Here is a 19,319-nt window from a genome sequence, read left to right as displayed (position 1 = left end):
ACATCATTGAGCCATTATGGTCTGGGTTAGAAAGGAGTTAGAAAGGCGTGTTCGGTCTTATTACCCTCCACCAGCATCCCTTAAGGAACTGAAGCATGTTTTGGAGGAACAATGGTACAAAATTCCACACACCACGATTCAGGAGCTGTATACGTCCATTCCACGTCAGATCCAAGGTGTTTTGGACGCAAAAGGAGGCCCCACGCCATACTAGGTATGATTTTCACACTTTTGGAAACGTTTTAGATTTTTTTGTCCAACCCATATTATATATACCGCTTATTAAGATGGGCAGGTCATGTAGCCTGTATAGGAAAGTAAGAATGCTTGGAAACCCAATCGGAAAACAATTATTAGGAAGACCTGGCGCAGATGGCATGGCAATGGATGGATATCGCAGAAATAGGAATACAAAGTAGACAGAAGTCAACGGAGGGCCTTTTTGTGAACACGGCATTGCACCTCTGAGTTCCATAGACCATAAAGTTTGTTTCTAACACACACATACATACATACATATATATATACAGGCTGTCCACATGAAACCTCCCTGATTGCATGGAAACGTTCCTTTTTACCAGACTTTGATCTAACATTTCGTTCTTGAGTTATGGCTGTTTTTTGCATTTTTCAAACAAATTTTCGGCTGGGCATAGCGCTGAAAGGAAGCATTTCTACACTCAGAATGGTCTATACCAGGGCTGTCCAAATGGCGGCCCGCGGGCCACATACGGCCCGCCAAACCATTTTCTATAGCCCACAAAGCTTTCATGATTTACGATTGTTATAACTGATAATATTTTAATTTATATTTATTCATTTTTTTAATGTTCACACTCTTCTTTCGGAATAAGGCATCCATTTAGCGCTTCTATACAACAAAAAGGCGCGATCATACATGGCAACACTGGAGTCGGTAATGTAATCGTTGCTGAAAGGGACGATTACTTCAATGAACGAATATATATTTGATCTAACTTTTTAAATCAGACCCTTTCTTCCTCGAACTTTGCCTAGAAGCCATAGCTTGCAAGAAATACACCACTTCTTGTGATAAACACAATTTAGCATACTTTCCAAGTTGCAATCGTTTGACATTAGATTTTGAAAATGAGGCATTTAATTTTTCAGAGTTCTGTAGAGACATCGAGAGTGTCACGAATGGATTCAATGCGAGATTCTCAAATTTTGACAAACTAAAACACGACATTGCATTATTTACTAATCCATTGACAATAGACATCGAAGAACAATCTCCAAACTTACAGCTCGAACTCTGTGACCTTCAGACTGACCCATTCTTTCAGACAAGAACAAAGAAAAGAGTAGATTTTTCAGGCTACTTTCTAACAAACGTTTCCCTAACATTTGTGAGTTGTGTCGGAAAATAGTGTCAATGTTTAGTAGTACTTATCTGTGTGAAAGTGCATTTTCCACCATGAAAATTATAAAGAATCGCTCCAGAAGCTGCCTTGGAGATCCTTCTCTTTTACATCTTCTGCGGTTTACATATTTTACAACAACAGGAATGGATGTAGATACCCCAGCCCTTGTAAACGCTACTAGTCACCCTCATTAGTCACATTGAATAGGTATATAATATTTCAAATATATTTTTTTATATTTTTCTTCTGTGGTGTAATTATTATTATTATTATTATTATTTTATTATTATTATTATTATTATTATTATTATTATTATTATTATTATTATTATTATTATTATTATTATTATTATTAGCTGCGGCCCTCCACCTTACTAGTAAACACGGTTATGGCCCTCAGGCTCATTATAATTGGACACCACTGGTCTATACCTTTCCCCTTATCTCGATGTCAGGAATCACCTCCCAAACACTGTCAGTGTTCTTTCAAAATATGCTGTACAAATAAAACTATATACGTAACTAAGCATGATACACTTTGAAATTCACCATGTTATGTGTCTTTCTCGCTACATTTACCTGTAAACGTCAACACTCAATACATTTATTGGGACCGACCGAATATAAACCAAGACTTTTAATAGGTGTGTGCTGCACACCCACCGGGGATCCACTGGGTTCGGACCAACAATCTTCCTAACTCAACATACATTTGTATATTTACTCAATAAAATTATACTTGTTTAACAGAGAAATGATTAATGTACTATGAAAATTTGATCTTATACTTCATCTGTACTTTCTCTCTCATAAAAGCAATCTAGTTCTATCATATTTTTTATCCCTGAAAATATACGTGGAAGTATTTTACAATTACTTATCATCTTTTCGGATGCAAAATACTATCCATTCAATACTATACAGACGTAGTAGCTTGTAATATTGGACCTCTCCTCAAAACAAAAAATTTTGAGTGTGCGCCTGGTTGTGCACCCTCGCCTATGATTTATAATAAAATATTATCGAAGATTATAGATCCACACACCATACTTTTATCAGTTGTCTTCAATTCAGGGACGTAATTTCTAGAGGGTAAGGAGACGATTTCCTCGTCCCTCCCGAGTTTAAGAAAAACGTGTTTCTTTTAATAAAGTGTATACTTATTATATTAATAAAAAACGTTAAACTTATGTCGATGGACAATCTTGTCCTTCCCCCTGGAAAAATCTGAAATGACGCTACTGCTTCAATGTAGTTGCAAATAGGCTTAATATTGTGGAGCTCATTTAATGACCATAATACATCGTCAATGCCGTGCTTAACGGATCAGGACCCGCTTTACTTCCGTTGTAGACGGTTTCCGTTTATACAGATTGCAATGAACAATAAAACTTAATGCATGTGGAATACTGCAGAGAGACAATCACTACATTCACTGCATTTGCATATTTATTAAACCAACTTGTAAAGTCTAAAAGCCAAAAGTGAATAAGTATAATAAGACATCAACACGGAATATCGTCTACTACTAGTAACTGCATAAATAATAATGTTGTAAATACACTGAAATTAATAAAAACGTTTATCATACATTATATTCTAGTTGTTCTGGTAACCTGGTGAGTTAAAAGAGAAAACAAAACATCAGTTGTCTACATTCGGATCAGTTTTTTGAAGTCCAAACACAATAAAAATATAGGAAACACAGAACTCGTATTGTATTGAAGAAGAGTTAGACTCACTGCAGAAGTGAAATGAAATCTTTGTTTTACGTCCCACGGTTATGTCGGTTAGGCTAAAGGAGAGGGTGATGATGAGAAAGGAATGAAGAAAGTGGGAGAAAACGGGAGAACCCCGAGAAAACCCACGAGCGCGGGACTGCAGGAGTGAGACCCTTCACTGGTGATGCCCATGAGACTAGATTTGAAGGTCTTGTTTCGAAAAGGAGTAGTGAAAGCACTTTCTCGTCTCAAAAATATAATTAGTCTCTATTGGAAGAGTTGCATCACGTAGCGTATTTCACCAGGAAAATTTTACTTTGTCTTGTCTTGCCTTCTAGGCAACACTACCCTTAATTTCCCCGTACCGTCGCGTTCTTCCAATATCTGCAATAAACAGCAAATATCTACACTTCTAAACTAGTCGCATTTAACTTTATTCCGGGTTAAGATATGCTTCCTCACCGTTCGCTTGCATGTACTCTTTTAGCCGATTCCTATCTTTATCAAACGACTAGAAACATATTTCAAACCTTAAAAAAGTAATGGGGGAGAGATTTACAAGGAAACTGACTTACTGCAGTGTGGATGTTAAAGCTGCTTTCTCGTTAGGCGGGTTTCGCTTAACACAGATTTAATTATACAGAATACTAGAATATGCTAAATCATTGGATTATATGAAGACAAATCTCTGCTGAAGAGACAAATTTCACTATATACCATTCTGTTCACCTGAAACTTTATAAAGCCTCTTACAATTACCAGAGCGTAGTTATTATGGTTCAACAAACGTTACCCTCTCCACATATACTATGGTGAACATGATTACAACGTTTTATTGAAGAACTTCGAGTATATTTGACTTGAGCCTCGTATACAAAAAGTAATACGTAAAATTTAAAAAAAAAAAAATCAGTGAAAGAAGTACAATAAAAGGAAGACATTTCAACGGATTGTCACCTATTGTAGAATCTATACATAACTAGAGGTATCTTTTAGTTTCTGTGCAGATGGAGGTTAAAATGCAGATATTCGTGAAAAGATAAGAATTTTAGTGATCGTTCATCTAAACATCATTAATTATTTATATCTTGTAATAAGGTGTGATTACCCTTTCGGAACAAATAACCACCAGAACAAAATAAGAGTTTCGTTTCTCTCTCTCTCTCTCTCTCTCTCTCTCTCTCTCTCTCTCTCTCTCTCTCTCTCTCTCTCTCTCTCTCTCTCTCTCTCTCTCTGCTTCTTAGCACTATAATCAATATAAAATGCTAATCTGACTTTATAAGTTTCTGAATGGTGGTTTATTCTTCCTTCTGGAGAGTCTTTTTATCTCAATTTTGCCTGTGCGTTCTGAGTGAAGACACTTACATATTATGAGCTAGGAAAAACAAAGAAGTTGTTTTAAAATTAATTGGCAAATATGATATTATCAATTTGACAATTTTCATTCTTAACGATTTGCATTTGAAATAATATTTAGTACGTAGGTATATTTTCCATTATTTTCGTATTTTAATTTGTATGAATTTTATTTGGCGTAGTTGACTTACAATAGGCAGAGACAGTATTGAATATCTATCTTGAACTTTATTCATATTGTATTACAGAACTCATGAAACTACAAGGAGTTATTTAGAACCGTTATTGCAGGAACAATTTCTAACATTGTAATTATCATAGAAGAAACAAGATTTATGTATTTATCTCATCTGTGAATGCGGGTGCGGATGTGATTTTTTATATCTAAGCAAACCTCTATATATAACCACTGTAAGTCACAACAATTGGTATGAAGTGAGTGAACTCCTTTGGAAGAAAACTGAGAAACATATTCAATGTTGCATGTTATTGTCCTCGTGTAGTTGAGTGTCATAGTGCAAGATAAAACCCACCGTAGTCCCACGTTTAATATAATCTTCAGTGTTGACCCAGCATTATACAATAATTGAACAGTTATCTGAAGTCAGAAAAGCAAAAAGCGGTTTAGAAAAACATAAATTATGGCACGGGGCCCGATGTATTTACCACATTCACCCAACCAAAAGCTGTCTTGCTGGCCAGCCAGCTCAGACCTGTAGACAGCCCAAAAATGTAGGGGGTGGGGCTGATCTAACCATATTATAATTTATTTGCAAGCTTACCGTGAAATTATTAGGGGACCGGCCCCCCGTGGATACGGGCCAGCTTCTAGTGGATAGTCAATGAATAGCTTCTAGTGATAGTCAATGAAATATAGAGTGAAGTGCTTAGTATTTAATATTAATAGCACATACAGTATATCGTGACCTAATTTTACAACATTCATAATTGATATTAAAAAAAAAAAAAAAAACATTCGTGCAACACAGGCGAGTGTTAATCAGTTTTTGCATCTACAATCAATAAAAATAACTGTAACAAGAAGCCTTAGATCGTTCTAGATGTTTTATTTAATCAAGTTCGTAAGAAAATTGAACTATTTTCCCATTACAAAATTCTATGCTTCCCTCACTATTTCCAAAACTTTCTTTTTGTAATACAGAGTTCTGAAAGCATTTGCCATCTTCATATTACTATCTTTTCCTAATAAAAAAGAATGGTAAATATTTCACAACTAATTATTTCAAATGTAGGGTTAAAAAAAAAGTTCATAGATTCGATAAATGTATTACCATATCGCAGAAGAAAGTATATTAAGTTTAGCTCCCTTGTCAGAGTACAGAGACTACATGAGTCAAGTCATGGACATGAAGAGCGCATAAAATTTTTTTAGGTTTTTCCACCAGGGATCGAACTCGGGACTCAGAGGCAACAGACCAGCTGAAAGGGCGTGCAGAATAAAGTCTACATTTAAGAAGAACTCGGCTGTTTAGACTAATATGATCCTAGCCAACTATTTCAAAATATTAAAGACCAAACAACTTTCGTGTATCCAATGACACTTTCTAACCACTTTCGTGTCCCCAACAACATACAATTTAAAGACCTAACTGCATAAGCACTTAAAAAGAATAGAATATTATTTTAAAGACATTTCGATTTTTTAAATAAATACTGTAAAAAGAGTGAAAAAACGAAGAGCACGAAATTACGAGCTGAAAAAAAATTGAAAGAACTGCCCTTGGCACAAATTTGATACGATTCCAGATAGAATTCTTAATGGGCGGATAAGTGCAAATTCCATTTGATATTACATACAGTGGCAGAGATGACCTGTCAAACACACACACACACACACACACACACACAAAATGGAAGTAACAAGCTAGCCCAGCTCCACCCTTGTCAAATAAACTTTTTCTTTCTTTTATCGCACACAGGCATATTCACTTTATACATCGCTACTTAAAGGGAGAAATTAAACGTCTGCAAAATTTCGCGAAATATTTAATGGTTTGGGTAACGTGAGTTCAGATATAACGATGTGGAAACAGTAGGGACCACTGTTTTACTCTCCGCTAGAAACAAAAATTTCAACTACTCTACGGGAAGCTTGTAATCTCAGCAATATGCTGAGCCCACAGAATGCGTAATGTATCATCCACCCAAGACACACACACACATATTCTCTCACTGCAAAACAATAGTACTTCTAAATGTATCAAAAAGTTCGCGAGTTCGGACGAGCTATATTCAGTTTCTCTCAACGCTACTGATACATGAATAGGGCAAACAAGAGACCGGAGTTGTTAATTAACAACATATGTTGACTTTAAAGAGGAAATACTGTTAACAGAACATGGCAAAAATTATTTAGGTTCTGACCAGATTAAAGAAAGAAAAAGAAACATACATAACAATGCTTATCCACATGTGTTTCCAAAATCGCGTACAGCATCAAAAGGAAGAAGTAATTGAGTAACAAAAGAAGAACGGCTAATTTGGTTTCCTGTAAGGACTATGGATATCTATACTAGTTATACGCACCACTACATATTTACTGATATGACATATTCGGTACCCATTAGATTCAAGTAAAGAAACGAATATAACATTATGGATTTTCTATGTTGTAATCCACTACGTACTGAAGATTTGCTCAAAATTAAATCAAACAATTAATTTTGAAATTGTTATTATTATGAAAATAACACATTTTGGTTTTCCGCTAACCTCAGCCCCCTTTTTTTAAATTTTATTGAATAACTTACAGATAATAATGAATACTGAAAATGAAGAAAGTAAGTAGGTAGGTAGTACCAACAAAACGCTATTATCTATATATTAAAATGCTACAATAGCAATAAAAGCATCTGATCTCCAACCTCTAACGTTTGATTTCAAACCTTTGATTTACAGTTATTTGTGATTCACGGTTAACAGATACAAATACTTTAAAGTATGTGTACTTTTAATAAATCATTTTTAAATCATTTTTCTATCTAATAAATCATTAGATCTTTTTCATAAAGTTTATATTTTTAAATTGTTATCCAAAGCCTTTGTATTTTAAAAAGCCTTCTCCAAAATCACTGAAAATGAATTGTGCTGCCAGCTTTGCAGTTCTTTTAAACTATACGTTTGTGGACGTTTATACGTTTGTGGCCAATCCTTTCGACAATGAGATCTCGGAAACTACAGGCTCTACAAAGATGACGTTTTCACTGATCAATTGCAAATTTTGTGTAGATTGTCCAGTTTTAATTGAATATTTTAAAAAAACATGGCCATTATTTCTTTATTACATTTTTACGGGTACACTGGAAGTGTTGAAATTAAAAAAGAAAAAACTAAAGCATAATATCCTACACATTATACATTCCAACACAACATAATTGTATACAGGGGTTGCATACCACATAGACGTTTGTTTCATGGCCAAATGATAATGAAAAACGAAGGATAACCATTTCTCCACTCCAACAGTAAGTTGAATCTTTATTGTTTGGAGTGTTTTCCCCCATGAACACCATATATCACTGACATTATAATTAATTGTGTGTGAAATGTATTTGCTTATTACGTACTGAATGCAAAAATAAAGAAAACATTAATCACACGTGAATAAACTCCAACCGGAAGTAGGCTCAAATCTTGCAAACGGTAGGAGATATAGAAAAAGTAATCGACAAGATCTCCCCTTTATGGTATCTGTTGCCAATTTTTATCAAGACGTCTTTCACTTGTGTCTGTAAAGGGACATATACATATGTGAGGAATAACAAGGAGATTCATGCTCATATGTGAGTGATGCGCTGTGTAGAGAGCGCAGGTTCAGCTAGTCTATATATTAAAATGCTAAAAAAAAGTTTATACGTCTGTGGACGTTTACATGTTTCCTAATCTTTTCGACAGCGAGCTCTCGGGAACCATAGGCTCTAGAAAGATGCCGTTTCCACTGATCGATTGCAAATTTTTTGTAGATTGTCCAGTTCTAACTGAATGTTTAAAAACAAACATGACCATTATTTCTTTATTATATCTTTTAGGGGTACACTGGAAGTGTTGACATTTTTTAAAAGACATCAACCATATCCTAAGAGCTATACACCCAACACTACTTTTTTGTATACAGGGGTTGTATCTCTCTCAGATGTTCGTTTCATGGCGAAATGATGAAAAATGAAGGATAACCAATTAACCATTTTGCCAATCTAAGATGAATCTTTATTGTTTGGAGTGTTTTGCCCAATGAACACCATATATCACTGACATTATGATTAATCGTATATGTAATGTATGTTCTTATTACACACTGCATACAAAAAGAAAGAAAACACTAATCAGACATGAATTAGAAACTTTAACCAGAAGTAGGTTCAAATCTTGCAAACGGTGCGAGATATTGAAAAAATAATCGAAAAATCTCCCCTTTATGGTACCCCTTGCAGATTTGTATCAAGGCTTCTTTCACTTGTGTCTGTAAATGGACATGTACGGATGTTATGAGGAATGACAAGGAGATTCATGCTCATATGTGAATGATGCGCTGTGTGGAGAGCGCAGGTTCAGCTAGTATGAACTCACAATTGTTTCCAAGATCGTTCGTCGGGTGTACAAGTTTAGGTGTCCAACAATTACGACGTCCTGAACTGCGCCCCGAATTTCTGGTCTATAGGAAGAGGTTTCGAAAGGGTTACTACTTTATTTTAATAGCGTTTTGTAGATGTTACCTGGCTTATTGTTTACATTTTTGCTATTCTTCATTGTCTTCAAAACTTCAATAAATTCAAACAAGCGAGTTTCGTTTCACACGGTGAAACTACGGTAGACTTCCAAACTACGGGAATTCAATACTCAAACATGAACAAGTACATTTATAACTACTGGCTGCAATAAAGTAATAAGATCAAAGACAGAACTGTTCCTCGGACACTTAATCCATATCAAGAATACATTACTCGATATATCTTACTCCTTTTGTTCTATGATTTGAACACAAGATGTAACCTATTCTTGGAAAGCTGAGTAGATTGCAGAAAACTCCATCTAGATATCTCTTCCTGTTTGTGCTCTACGAAGATCACTATCGAAACTAAAAGTAGCAAAGTAGCAGTAAATGTCCATCATTTGTGGTTTTAGTAGAATGCTGCGAAAAGTCATAGTATATTGTCTTGGAACGATAAATCGTTTCTAACAAACAGTTTCTCGGTATATGTTCCCGTTTTCGTTATATAGCAATAAACATCGAAGTCGGAAATTATTAATTTGAACCACTTCCGCTTTTGAACCGAGAGCTAACGGAGGAGATGGAACGTATTCCTGGGACGCCGAATCGATTGCAAAAAACCGTATCTCGATATCTCTTACCGTTTTCACTCTATAGAAATCAGTACTGAAACCGGAATTTTAATTTCAACACTTCCAGTTTTGAAAAGGTGTTGCGGATTGTGATTATATGTTCTCCTAAAACCTTGAGTCGATTGCAGAAAACCACTTCTGTCTATTTGTACCATTTTTATTCTATGACGTTGTTAAAACCAGGAATTGTTCATTTCAGCAACTTCTGGTTCGAATATAGGGTTAACGGATAAGGTGAAACCTATTCTTTGAACAATGATTCGATTAAAAAAAAAAAAAAAAAAAAAAACTATCCCGATATATCTTACCGTTTTTGCTCTGTGAAAATCAGAATTGAAACTTGAAGCAGTAATGAATTTGAAGCACTTCCGGTTTTGATAATGCTGTAGCTGGTCCTTATATCTTGCCCTGAGACTGAATCGCTTGAAGGAAAAAAGCTATCCGTCACCGATTTTGTTATACACGATAAATCTCGAAACAGAAATGGCTAATTTGAGCCCCTTTCGATTTGAATAGTGTTACCAGAAGAGATTAAACCTATTCTTGAGACACTGAATACTTGGCAGGAAACCGTTTCTCGATATCTCTTTACCGTTTCTGCTCTGATACCTGTCGACGGACAGACAAGCCGTTCTATAAGACTTAGACACGTATGCAAAGCATAGTTTGTTAAATCTAAAAAGTGGAGATGATTTTAGCGAAAATAATTAAATATGAAATTTATAACATTTTTATATTTAGAAATTCGTAAAATAATTATTATTTATACAGAGCGTTCCGGGAGGAGACGGGGGAAAACTTTGTATAAATGTTCAACATGTAAAAACAAAAGGAAAGTTTATCTTTTGCTTTCGCCAAATTTACTTTCGTCTCGGTTTAACTACTTGCTGCATTGTATTTGGTAATATATTCCGGATGCACATTATACCACACTAATAATTTAAACACTGGAATCATCATTTTTTTTCCGGTAGTATCCGATCAGTAATGCAAAACAAAAGAACAGTATGGAAAAGAACAGGAAAATTATATCAATAAATATATGTTATAAGTTATCAATTTTTGCGAAGGTTGAAAAAATCATATTACTACATAAAGTGCAGATATTCTAATCAAACTGCTCGCCTTTAACGCATGTTGTACTGGATTCGATTCACAATAGAATTAAGTCTTATTAGCAAGTCACTTCCAACTAGATGCTCTCTGACGCCACAGTTTGCAGCTCTCACAACAGAAGATTGTGACAGACGGAGAACCTAATGAATTGATAAAGACAGTAGAGGCTGGTAAACAAGAAAGTCGAAGGTGTATTTTTCTTTCAGGAGCGCTACTCATGAATTCATGATTACTCGTCCACTTATTTATTCCATTCTCCTACGTCATCCCCTTCCCTCCCTTGTCTTATCTGCCTCTCTACAACTTTTCTAATCGTAAAAGTGTGCTCTTACGTCACACAACGGGCAATTGGAAATGGCAAGTCAATGCATTACCATAGAAAATCATGAGAAAAATATTAAGCACATTATTTCCTAGGTTCTAAATATGCAAATATATAATTTCTATAAGTAGGGAGGCCTAGCTGAACTAATAATTTTCGAGACACGCATTTTGTGTGAAAAAAACTTGAATATTATGACAGTCACTGCCGTGAATTGACTGAAATGCTGTTCAAGTAGCCTTTTAATGCTATAAAAATTACTTTGATTTAATCTCGTATGTTTGGACATAGACAGATGACCGTGGCGCTGATGTTCCTATTATAACTTCCCAATCAATCAAGTCTAGTATGCTGAATATACACAGGATTGAATACGTCTGTAAGACTCCATAATCAACACCAGAATTCATTTCAGCTTATTAAGTTCTAAGAATACAATACCCTATTTAAACAAGTGCCTGAATCGTTCAACTACATATACTTTCCCTTCTTCTTTTCTTTTCTTTTGTTTTTACATTCTTAAATTTTCGTGTACATAATAGAGCGGCGCCACACCATTTTCCTAGTTAAATGCAAACCACAGATACTGTATTGATGTATGTTGTGGAATTTGTACGTTGCGTATCTGGTTAACCTCGGAATCGTACAGAAATAACGCAACGCTGTTATCATGTTTGCTTACATTGTTATGTAATACATATGTCTCATGTATTCCCTGTCTAGATAACTTTATCTATTAGTGTTCTTAGTTCCTTTTACTGATTCCTACAGCACAATTGATTGTTATTATTCATCAACAAAGAACTTTCTTGTTATATATTAGGTCAAAATATCAAAAACTATACCGGATTGCGGTTTGTAGTAATATAAGTCATTTAACAATATCCATGACTGACCAGGTTTACAGTCAGTCTGTACTGTAATATTGTGATAAACAGTGGTGTATGGAGAATTTCAAGGTGGGGTTCAAGCTCTCAATCTCTTTCTCTCAGGACAAGCGTGATAATATATACAAAAGCTGGTCTGGATTTAGGGGGGTGCAAAGGTGCACGTGCACTCCCTTCGCTGTAAAAATACACTATCTAAAATGAGAAGCTAGGTCCCTTTTGGGCTTAAAAGAAAGCAGAGCTTTGCAAAAAGTTGCAAGAAAAGGATTCAAAAAGCAAAACAATATAACATTTGTCAAGTAGGGAAGAAAATAGAAACCAGGAGGAGAGAAGAACTTTTTTTCTGCATAACACTTGCGACCCTCTTTAAAATATTCCCCTCCCCCCTTCTATGTATCAGTGTTGTCAGGTGTAAAGAATATTGTCACATGTCACTTTGAAGAGTTTCAGTGTGATTGGTTATTTTGGTAGTTATTGGTACACCCCCTCAGACAATCCTAGATTCGGCCCTGTATACAAGTATATTAAATGTTTAGTTTTTCATAGTATCTTGTTCAAGGGGAGATATTTAAACCTCGAACCTCTCTCCTTGTGTATGCCACTGGTAGTACGGTGTATTTTCTATATATGTCACATAACCTTTAACTGTTCTGTACTATGCAATGATCTTAATTTAATTCAACAAAATCAACTCTCCAAATAATTTTCTTCTTATGGTTTTGTTTTCATGAGATTTCAGATCGGTATACATGGTACAGTCACGGTTCCACAAACACCCACTAGATATATTTTCACCGAAAAATCACACAGCCTACTACCGAATGATTGAGAGATTTTCAAACTGAATGTAGGTGCTCTGCCAGTGAGCAACCATGAAAGAGTATTGACAGCATTTCAATTCGGTCATATCTGTTATTGACTACTCAGAGTACAAAACTCAAGTCCTCATACTAGTATACAGGGTGACGCAAAATCTACCTACCAACTTAAATTATAAATAATTACTGAATGAAAAGACATAAAGTCCTGGTTTAAATTACTACATATCCTGCTATTTATATTACATTCAGAATGTGTTTTTCTGAACTTGAAGATTTTTCGTAATAAAAAAAAAAAAAAACTCTGAAATTAAAGAAATTTTACGTTCTATAGCTGACATTAGCTCTTCCAAAGATTTGGAGTTGGTTTGCTAAACTGGTTTACAAACCGCCTGGTACACATACGCTGTCGCATAAGTTTCGTCAAATGTTATAATTAAGCTGCAGAAAAAAAAAATTACTTCTAAGCCTTTAGTTAGGTTTTGCGCCACCTTGTAGCTACAGCAATACTAAAAATGAAATGAAAATTAAATCTTTCAGTTTAACGTCCCACGATTATGTTCTGTAGGCTAAGGGAGGTGTGATTAAGTGAATAATGGTGGAATAATTGGTGGAATGAGAATGTGGAAGGAAGCGGGAGTAGCCCGAGAAAACCTACGGACAAGATGTCCAACACAAATTTCCTTGGCCAGGGATCGAACTGGACACCCTACGTACCAAAGGTAAGCCCTCTACCACAATCACCACACCAATCCTAAATGACAGCTATTTTATTTCTCTTCTAGACCACGGTAAAAGGATACGTATACGTTTAAACTGCCTATTACGATTTTCATTTAAATTGAAACAAATAGTACGCACATTTTTAATTAACAGACTTCTACTAGACAACCTTACTGATGAATACAGAAAGACTACAGCTGGATTACGATTACTTACTTCACTGGCAGAATTGGAAACTAGAGTTATAATGCTTAAGTAGCATAGAAAGCAATTACACAGTCAAATATAGAAGAGAGATTGTTTACTCTAAATAAATGCTAATAATGTGTTAATTCTAATTATTTCACTGTCCTACCACGTCCATGTAGACAGGCTACAATGGCACTGGCTTTGACCGCCACTCTGCAGTACTGCAGGCTAATTAATTTCTGTACGAACTAATCGCAAAAGGAAAACACATTAGCAGTTAGTACAAACAGAAATAACAATTCTATTTATCAGACCTGTCTTTTTCATTACACTGATTTTATTTTATTTTATTTGTTGAAACAAACTTCCGAAGCAACACCAGAATCTACAGAAAAGTGTTCCATTTACAGTTCATTAATTGGAAGTTAAGGTACAAACAATGGAAAGGTCACAGCAGACGTAGTCTTATTCATCTTTACATATTTAATATATCCACAGAAGGTCAAGAAATCAATGACAATATGACGTTCTGGTTGCTTTCAAATACTACATATCAACTTAAACTATCTTTGAAATATTAACAAGGTTTCGTCAGACAGTGCGTCTTGTATATTGATTTGCTGCTTCAAACTTTTCAAAGCTCACTTTCACAGTGGTCAGCACATGTACTACTATACTACAGTGCTGAAAATTGGTATAAAGGCAGAGGGACATTTGATAGAAGGAGGCAAGAATGTCGAGGATGGATAAAGATGATATATTTACAAAGTAACATTGTAGACTGTACAAAATTAAAAGCATATCGTTTGCTAATATGTCACTAGCACGCATAGTTTACACAAAAAGCGAAATGAGACGATTGTCGGGTGGAAATTGGTATAAAGGCACCCACGGTTACTTATTGTTTGGCGCCCTTTACACGTTGAGCATTACTCCTGATGTCACTTTGAGAATCAGCTGACATAGTGGACTCGTTTTTGCATAGTGGTTACCTTCACTTTGGAGGAAAACATTTTATAAATCTTTGTTTTTAACAATATTAAAGTCAAAGTTTACTGATATTGCGAGTCTAGAGTTGTAATTTTTAAAAAAATAATTAAGAAATGTTTTATTTTAGGACAACTGAATGAGCCGCCATTTTTTCTCTAAAAGTCTCTAAAAGCAAATAGAAAACATAAAGGGTGCCAAGATTAGCTTCTGATGTAGATTCTCGGTTTTAGAAGATTCGGAGTGCACTAATGTTGAGGATACTTGGATTGAAATTAGAGATAGCATTAAAAGTTCAGCAAAAGAAAAACTGGGACACGCGGAAATACGTAGGAACAAACCATGGTTCGACCAGGAATGCATTAAACTAGCAGAGAAGAGAAAACAGGCAAAATTACGCTGGCTACAAAATCCGAATGAAATAACTACACAAAAATTTCACAGATATCAGGCGGGAAACTTTCAAAACCTTTAGAACAAAGAAACGCGAATTTTTGAAAGCTAAAATTAAGGAAATTGAAGATAATAGTAAAAATAAAAATATTCGGGACATGTATAAGTGGATCAGCGAATTTAAGAAAGGTTATCAACCTCGTGCTTATATATTAAAGAAAGCTGACGGAACAGTTCTCACTGATACGGATAGCATTTTAAATGGATGGAAAGATTTTTTTTTAACGATTTGCTGAACACGCAGCCAAAAACTACTGTGCGTGGAGAAAAGGAAATACACACCGCAGAACCGTATATTCCAGGAAATACACACCGCAGAACCGTATATTCCAGAACCCAACCGAATACAAGTAGAAACCGCTATAAAGAAATTAAAGAAACACAAATCTCCAGGTGTAGATGAAATTCCGGCTGAGTTAATTTTAGCTGGTGGCGAAAAAATTGTGGAACAAGATACACTAACTCATTCTCCTTATCTGGAACAAGGAAGAATTGCTACAAGAGTGGAAAGAATCAATCATTGTTCCAATTCACAAGAAAGGCGACAGAACTGACTGTAATAATTATCGAGGCATTTCTCTTCTGTCAACATCCTATAAAATCCTTTCAAATATTCTATTAGCAAGATTGACCCAATACGCAGATTAGATTGTTGGAGATTATCAGTGCAGATTTAGACGAAATCGATCAACTATTGACCAAATATTTACCATTCGCCAAATACTCGAAAAAAAGTGGGAATACAATACCCCGGTACATCAACTATTTATTGATTTTAGAAAGGCGTACGACTCGGTTTGGAGAGAAACATTATACAACGTTCTTACAGGACTTGGAATACCGAGAAAGCTAATTAGATTAATTAAGATATGTTTAAATGAATCCGAAAGTAAAGCCCGGGTAGGAAAATTTCGGTCCACGAGCTTTCACGTCGAAAATGGTCTGAAACAGAGAAAATGCGTTTTCGCCAATATTAGTTAACTTTGTGCTGGAATACGCTATAAGAAAAATCAAAGATAGCAACCAGAGCCTAGAGTTGAACGGTATTCACCAGGTTATGGCATATGCTGATGATGTAAATTTAATAGGGGATGATAGGAGAACAATAGAAAGAAATGCAGAGATCTTATTAAACGCTTGCAGGGACATGAGTTTAGAAGTAAATGCAGAGAAAACTAAATACACGGAAGTGCGTCGGGACCGTAATACAGCAAATTATGAATACGTTAAAATATTAAATAATACTTTTGATAAAATGGATCATCATCATCATAGGTATTCTGCCTTTATTGGCAGGTTACTTGCTGCAGCTGAGAAGCTTCCATGCTCCACGGTCCTCCGCTATGAGATAAAATGGATACTTTCAAATATTTAGGATCAATATTAACAGACGAAAATCATATTCACGAAGAAATTAAATGTCGACTAAAAGCAGGCCATTCGTGTTACTATTCGGTTCAAAATCTCTTGTCGTCGCGAATTCTATCGAGGAATCTGAAGCTTAAAATATACAAAACAATAATCATGCCTGCTGCTCTGTATGGTTGCGAAATATGGTCGCTTACTCTGAGGGAAGAACATGGACTGAAAGTATTCGAGAACAAAATCCTGAGACGAATATTCGGATCCAAGAGGAACGGAAATGGGGAATGGCGGAAACTTCATAACAAGGAACTACATAATTTATAGGGGGGTTTACCCAACATTGTTAGGGTCGTCAAGTCTAGGATGCTTAGGTGGGCAGGTCATGTAGCTAGAATGGAAGAAAGCAGAAACGCTTTCAAAGTCTTGACTGGAAGATCAATCGGAAAACAACCACTAGGAAGACCTAAGCGCAGATGGGAGGACAATATTAAGATGGATCTCGCAGAGATAGGAATACAAAGTAGAAGCTGGATCCAATTGGCTATGGATAGAAGTCAGTGGAGAGCTTTTGTGAACGCGGCATTGAACCTCCGGGTTCCATAGGCCATAGAGTTTTTTTTTTTTTTTTTTTTTTTTTTTAGATTTACAGAAAAAAATATAAAATTCATTCTTACTCTCCATATTATGTTGAATCAAATTAATGAAAAACTTGTTATTTAAAGTGTATTTTCATTTCAGTTATATTAACAATTTGGAGTCTTAACATTATAATGAAACTATTTAAAAAATAAAAACTTATTTAATATCATAGTACATTTTTTTAAAATTTCTAAAAATCCAAATGAACAATGAAAACATAATAATGCATTCTAATCTCTGGGTTGGTTTTCTATAAATTATACGTGGTGTGATTGGAAAGTATTAAGACAGTTGGCATCACTGCTCATGAGGAGTAGATATAATCGCCCGTTAGCATGGAAGCGGTGGCTTGGTGTGTCGTTGAGACATGTTGAAACATGCACCGAGGTATCTTTTTTCAGTACGGCGTAGCAACCAGTTGAGTGCGAGCGTGTGTGTGCGCCTTGGCGGATTTTTAACGCAAAATGGATGAAAAATTGGTACAACGCGTTTGTGTGAAATTTTGTTTTAAAACTGGGAAATCTGCTTCGGAGATTTACGAACTCTTAAAAACAGCTTTTGGAGACAAATGTCTGAGCCGGTCAAACGTGTTTATCTGGTTTCACAGATTCGAAGATGGCCGCGAGTCAGTAGAGATTGACCCCCGGTTTCGCCGGCCTTCAACATCAAAACCTAACGAGAACATTGCGAAAGTTGGCGATTTAGTGCGCTCGAACCGTAGACTTACAATTAGGGAGATGGCTGAAGACCTGCATTTAAGTTTCTATGCGGTTCAGTCAATTTTAACTGATGATTTGAACATGCGTCGAGTGTCCGCGAAATTCTTCCTAAAGTGTTGTCACACGAGCAGAAACAACACAAACTAGAAGTGTCGCAAGAACTGTTTAATCGAGCCGAAATTGACTCAGATTTCTTGAATACGGTAATAACAGGTGATGAATCATGGGTTTATGGGTATGACTCAGAAACAAAGGCCCAATCTTCTCAGTGGAAGAGCTCATATTCACCAAGAACAAAGAAAGCGCGACAAAGTCGGTCGAATCTGAAGACAATGTTGGTGTTTTTTTTTTTTTTTTCGATTCTATGGGTATCGTGCATCATGAATTTGCCCCTGGGGGCAGACAGTCAACCAGAAATACTGTCCTTCAGTATCTGCGCGAAAATGTGTGGCGGAAAAGCCCTGCCCTATGGAAAGAAAAGAATTGGATTCTCCACCACGACAATGCACCAGCGCATTGTGCGTTCTCGATCCAGGAATTTTTAGCCAAATTCAACATTCCTGTGCTTCTGCAATCCCCGTATTCCCCAAATTTGGCCCCGGACGACTTCTACCTCTTTCCTAAATTAAAATTGTCATTGAAAGGGAAGAGATTTGAATCAATCGAGGACATTCAAGCAAATACGGAGAGAGTGCTTCACACCATCACGGAAAATAATTTTTAGGAATGCTTCCACAAGTGGAAACACCGTTGGAATCGGTGTGTTCATTCACAGGGGACTACTTTGAAGGAGATCCATCACAACAGCTTGTAAGTACTGCCATTTTTAAATTACAAGCCGTTTTAAAACTTTTCAATCACACTTCGTACATAGGGAGTACCTTGATAAAGAACAGCATCTGATTCGCATGCTGTCTTCTCTATGTAACAGAAGAAAGAAATTCCGGTTATAATTTGAACGTCTTCCATATTATATATATATCGATATATATATATATATATATATATATATATATATATATATATATATATATATATATATATATAGTTGCGAGAAAGTTTTCCATCAATTTTTGCGTCTATGGAGTATATTTTTAAAAAATGTCGCTGAAAGTGGACAACAACAGTAAATTGGATGTCGAGTGACACAAAAACTAAAATAAACTGTTCAACTAGCATCGCTAATCAAATTTTTATCACAAATATTGTCATAGTAGTACTACATGTATTTTTTTTCTTTCTTAAGCAATACAATATTCAAAAGTGGATACTTTATAT

Source organism: Thermobia domestica, chromosome 1 (genome assembly GCF_964235325.1).
Source record: "Thermobia domestica chromosome 1, izTheDome1.hap1.1, whole genome shotgun sequence".
Classification (NCBI taxonomy): Eukaryota; Metazoa; Arthropoda; class Insecta; order Zygentoma; family Lepismatidae; genus Thermobia; species Thermobia domestica.
Note: the sequence above shows the minus strand (reverse complement) of the source record.